The sequence below is a fragment of the Vespula pensylvanica genome, chromosome 23, assembly GCF_014466175.1.
Source record: "Vespula pensylvanica isolate Volc-1 chromosome 23, ASM1446617v1, whole genome shotgun sequence".
In the NCBI taxonomy this organism is placed as follows: Eukaryota; Metazoa; Arthropoda; class Insecta; order Hymenoptera; family Vespidae; genus Vespula; species Vespula pensylvanica.
In genome coordinates this window covers 3,017,392-3,023,737 of record NC_057707.1, presented here as the reverse complement: position 1 = coordinate 3,023,737, position 6,346 = coordinate 3,017,392, and the positions used below count along the sequence as shown (strand labels likewise).

Sequence of the window (6,346 nt, the reverse complement as noted above, 5' to 3'; positions counted from 1 at the left end):
CTCTCTCTCTCTCTCTCTCTCTCTCTCTCTCTCTCTCTCTCTTTCTCTGTGTATATCTCTATGCGTTACTCCCTCTTTCCGTCTCCTTTCTTTTCTACGTGTTTGTAAGTTTCTCTTCAAAATATCCGATTATACTTCATCTTCGAAACGACGACAACGACGGACGACGACGACGACGGCGACGACGACGAAGACGTGAGCATTTATTTACATTTAGATTTCTTTGATTTCTATGGAAACGTACTATTCGTATGTTATTTCCAAAGGAAAATATTTGTGGAGATAATATACGCGAATACATTTTTTTATATTATATTAAAGAGGATATAATACGATCCGATAATGATAATTTACAATTTTATACTAAATATAATGTAGTATGAATAAAAAATAGAAATGTTTTTATATATGCTATATGTATATATATTAAAAAGAAATTGTAATATTACTAATTAAATTTAGTAAACATGTGTGCTGACATAGCTGGGTATATTCTATACGTTTTTCTATTAAATCATAAATTAAAAACTTAATCATATTGTGTGACAATCAGAAAGATATTAGATATTTCTGGAGATAACGAAAACTTTTAAAAACATCTGCACTCTGATACAATTGAATATATAATATTAAAAAAAAAAAAAAAAAAAAAAAAAAAAATTTGTAATAGCAGTATTAATAATCGAAAAGTTATTATAAAAAGGAACCAAAAGAAGTTTTCTTTTCTTCGTTAAATACGCTTTGAAGTCTCTCTCCTTCTCCGATTATATTCAATCTCAAATTTATTTGGAAATATTCAATTGAACATAACAAGATCGTTTCGCTTTCTCTCTCTTTCTCTTTCTAAAAGATCAAAAATGAAATAAGAGAAAGACAAAAAATAACGAATGCTAACGAAGTAATTAAGTATAAGTACCTAAATCAAATTTAAAGTTAACAAGTCGATAAAGAGTTCGAAAATCTTTCGAGGGTCCGTCTCTCTTTCTCTCTATCGTACTCAGTTAAGTCGAATTCAATTGTTCGTGTTTTCGCACGATTAAAATCGTGACAACGCGAAATAACGAAAGTACTTCGTTACTTTATCGGACGAGTTGAACGTTTAACGAATTACGCTCGGCAATTAGAGCGTGTAATTAAAGCAGTTGAGACAACCGCGTTGGAACCGTTTGCGGTTAGCTTCCGTCTATGGAGATGCATTAAGCTTACTATTTAAAACGTTCTTCTTCATCGATCCGTGACGAATTTCGTGAATTTCATTGTGTAAATAATTCAACGCTTAACGTTGAAATTTTTCAAATTAATTGAATCTCTCTAAATTATTATATTCGCTACCTGTATCTATGCAATATAATGTTCTATCAATATTCGTAATTATATCGTAATATATGTTAAATATAATTAATGTATATTATATTATTAATTATATAAATTATATAATTTTATATATATATATTATTACATACGTTATAATATATTATACTGTACTATATTACATAATATTATAATATATATATATATGTTTTTTGTAAACACACGTAAAAAGAGTCGACCATACCGATGATTAACGATAAAGGAGTATCGTAACATTGTACACATATCCTTGAAAGTAAAGTTCGTTTCGTATTTCCCGTTTTGGTTCGACGGAAGTACGTTATAACGGAAGTTACAACCAACAAACCACCCAACCAACCAACCAACCAACCAACCAACTAACCAACCAACCAACCAACCGCCGTCGAATGTTAGCTTGTGTGGACTTGGAAGTAAGAAAGAGTAAAGAAATCTCTTTAGAGACTACGATCTCTATCTTATATATAAAGTGTCACTTTTTCTTCTCTCTCTCTCTCTCTCTCTCTCTCTCTCTCTCTCTCTCTCTCTCTCTCTCTCTATCGATCTATCAATCTATCTATCTTTATCTCTATCTTTGATAACTCTCATCCCAAAGTAACTTTTCCTTTCCAGATCTTTGAAATACCCTTTGATATATATATAATATAAGGTGTTCATGTTTTTTAAGCTATCTTCCTATATCCCTTCGTCGTTTTTCTCTATTATTCTGTAAACTTCTTTTCCTTCTCTCTCTCTCTTTCTCTCTCTCTCTCTCTCTTTTTTACAGAAACGTCTTTTCTAAAAAAGAGTCAACAATTTCTTTTTTATATTTATTTATTTATTGGAAATAAATATCAAACGTAATATAATTTTGACCAATTAAAATACCGATGTTATTTATAATTTTAATGTTTTAGACGGTATTATGGAGATTCTAATTCGTACCATTGATTTCTAATCGGATTAGGAAAGACAGAGAGATAGAGATAGACATAGAGAGAGAGAGAGAGAGAGAGAGAGAGAGAGAGAGAGAGAGAGAGAGAGTATTGTGATGAGTCACTACTGTAGAAAGGGAGCAAGAGAGATAGATAGACTCTCGTACGAAGTAGAGGATCGACATCGTAAGCTTCCTATCTGTTTTTCATCCGAGAGAACTAGTGAAGATTTAACGTGAGGCTCGATAGCACTGTTCCCGGAGAAAAAAGAGGATATCCCTTAGGATTGGGATTTGAAGAGAAAAGGTAAGGAAAGAGAGAGAGAGAGAGAGAGAGAGAGAGAGAGAGAGAGAGAGAGAGAGAGAGAGAGAGAGAAAGAAAAGGTAAAGATCAATGGGATTGTTCTAACGATTACATGATTTTTATATTAAGATTTTCGAGCTTTCGGGTATGACAATATTTCGACGATTAGACAATATTTCTTAATCTATCTGTTCGTTTAAATCTCTTAGATATTAATATAGATATATATATATATATATATATATATATATATATAAATTGAAAAAATAATTTTTATGATTTACAAAACAAAAAAAAAAGAAAAGATTAATAAAAAATTTCAATAGTTTTTTAAGGATTAAAAAAATGTATATGTATATATAATTATGTGTTAATTCCCCTCATCAGATAGCTAAGATTTTATTCAATTTTCATCGATATTTGTTAATATAAAAATGAAATCGTAACGGTGCAACAATTGCAATCGTACACACGTCTGATATACGTGTATGTGTGTGTGTGTGTGTGTGTGTGTATATATAATTACATATTCAAGTAATATATACATTGTTGTAATAATAACATTGAATTTGTTACAACGCTAATATTAAATTTAATCAACTCGAATGAATGAATAATCAATTACACGGTATTAAGTTTAATAGACCGTAAGTGTAATAATAATACGATATTAAATAAAATTAATTCCATTATAACGGGAATAGAAGTAATCGAGTAATTACAAGTACGCAAAAAATCTAGAGAGATCATTATTATTCGTAACGTAAATATGACAAAATATTATATAAAAACTGTTATACGTAATATAATACCTTTAAACGATTGTCGAAAAAAAGAAAATAAAAAAAAAACTAATGATCAAAATATATATATATATATATATATATATATATATATATATATAAAAAGCGAAAAAAAACGAGGTCACAATGCACCCGACACGGGATATATCGAATGACCACTCACGTGGATATATCGAATATAGATCGCGATTAAATCGACTAATTGTAAGTACGACAGCTATGTATATATGTACATATATGTACATATGTTGTAACTTGAACCACTTTATGCTTTTAATTCCAACGAAATCGGATAAATGAATATCCGATTTCAGCTCTAATAATACGAACAAACAGGAACAAAAGGAGTATTAATTAATTGTTAATTAAACGACTCAATCCGATCAAACAAGAAGATACCTATCCTGTGAGTTAATATAAATATATAGACACAATGGACAAACAATGAAGAGCCAACCTACACAGAGAAATTATCGAGTTTGTAAGATGTCGATAATATCACGAAAAGATAAAAAGAGAGATAAGTCAATATGCTTCAAGCATATTAAAATATTAAGAATATTTCGCAAAGTCGATTTTTTTAATTTTTATATAATAAAAATAAAAAGAAAAAAAAAATATATACATATATATATATTAAAGATCGACATTTATCGTGTGGGTTTCGTTCGTAAAAAAAGTAAAAAAATTTCGAAGTTTTTTAATAAATAAAAAAAAAAAAAACGACGTACCTCAATCGTTAATAGATCCTAAAAGATGATTAAAAAAAAGAAAAGAAGAAAAAAAAGATATGTATATATATATATATATATTTACAATCATAATAAATTCTCATTCGAATTCGAAACTTTTCTCAATGATGATACGATCGACCATCATAACGGAATTAAATTTGTTCAATCACTTACTACTTTAGAAGTTCTCCGATGGCTCCGATGAAAACGCTCGTCCATGTTCGCTAGGTCGATATTTAAGGGTTTAGGTTGATTTCTATCAAGGTGAAATAGTTAGACGTCGAGGTTCGTTGAAATTATTCCTAAATATTGACGTCATCTTCAATGTTCCACGCAAACTTTAAACACCCGATAATTATTTATTACTAACGAGACGATACTGAATTTAATATTTCATGTTTCTCTATATAACATACATAGATACATACATACATACATACATACATACACGTATCGTATGTATGTATCTGTGAAAAAAAAAAAAAAAAATAAATTAATTAATTAATTAAAAAAGAAACAAAGCTTTAGAAGAGAAACAAACACTGACTTTATTAAATCACTGATTAACACTGAGAGCACTCGATCAATTGAAAAGTATACACAAACACTTCTAAGAGTTCATTTAATTCGTTTGCAACGCACAGAAAAAAAAAATGTTAATCAACGAACAAACACACTGCTTTCACTTCACTTCGATCGTTTCTTTCTTTCTTTTTTTTTTCTCGACGTTTTTATTTCAACGATACGACCCGCACGATATATTATACATCCATTGTTTCGCACAACACAAGATTTTGCAACTGCATACTCTGAAAAATAAAAAATTATAAACAAAGCTGATTGACATCGTTATTGCAAGTTGAATGATAATAAAAAAATGATAATGAAAAATAATAAATTATATATATATATATGTGTGTGTGTGTATTTTTATATATTATTATTAAATTAATATCCGTAGATATTTCAATCGAATGAAAGTGATATAAAAATAAGTGTTAAATATAAATGTCGATATTTCTCAAAACGTGCCTAGAATAATGGTTAGAACAATGGTTAGAATAATGCTCGAGCATTGTATTATATTATATTTGAAAGTACATCTCTTGAACAATGGCAATTTAAAGCGGTTTTTCCGCACTTGAAAGTTTCTACATATATATATGTATGTATGTATGTATGTATGTATGTATGTATGTATGTATATAGGTATAAATACATATATATATATATATATATATATATATATATATATATGAGAGAATCCAATAGCTAATGAAAATTGGCGAAAACTTTCATAATGAAAAAATAACTGCGCCAACAGACCATGTCGCGAATTATCTATAAACTATAACTAATTTTTATAACGTAATATCTAACGATCCATCGTGATTACAATTATTAATTAAATTGTGCCAATCAGTGAAGTACAATATTAGTATTTACATAAAAGTAGACGTTGTTAAATAGAATTAAAATTCTCGGTAATAGTAAAAAAAAAAAAAAAATAAATAAATAAATAAATAAATAAAAAATAATTAAAATATATAGTTACATGTATTGGAATAAAAATTGACGCATCGAAATGTTTTCTACAAGCATTTTTAAGATGACGCGAGAAAGAAAGGAAAAGAAAGAAAAAGAGAGAAAAAGAGAGATACAGAGAGAAAGAAAGAAAAACAAAGAAAGACAGATAGAGAAAGAAAGAAAGAAAGAAGAAAAACAAAGATAGACAGAGAAAGAAAGAAAAACAGAGAAAAAGAGATAGAGAGAGAGAGAGAGAGATCGAACGTTCTCGACCAAAGACTTTCTTGAAAATTCGTTGGTCAATATTAAACAGGCCGGTCACTATCTATCTCTCTCTATCAAGCCTATACTACATGTCATTAAAAAGAGATACACTTACCTATCACGCAGCGTTAATATCGTACGATGATTTGTGAGACTCGAATATCTTCTCCTCCATCTTATTCTCTCCTGTTTTTCGATGCTCGGTAGGATTCTTGGAAATCTGGAAAAAAAACGTAATACCATGTAGTAGTGTATAGAATAAATCGTGCATACATGTGTGCGCATATACGTTACATAATAGAACCTAACGTGTGTCTATCTATGCGTGTGTGCGTTGTTTGTATGTGTGCATGTACATGTACGAAAATCCTATATAATACGAAATACGATCGATGAAAAACAATTAATGATACATCACTGATTAAAATATCGTAAAACTAACGAGAAAAGT

At 29.0% G+C, this 6,346-nt stretch overlaps 1 protein-coding gene across 1 annotated transcript in view; it reads right to left on the bottom strand.

Moving 5' to 3' along the window:
• LOC122636674 (lachesin-like) overlaps positions 1-4,530 on the bottom strand; it is an 83,413-nt gene extending 78,883 nt beyond the window's left edge. Inside the window, exon 1 of the mRNA XM_043828184.1 lies at positions 4,279-4,530. The gene's annotated coding sequence lies outside the window, so the exon portion shown is untranslated. The remainder of the gene's footprint in view (positions 1-4,278) is intronic.
• Positions 4,531-6,346: the final 1,816 nt, after the last annotated feature.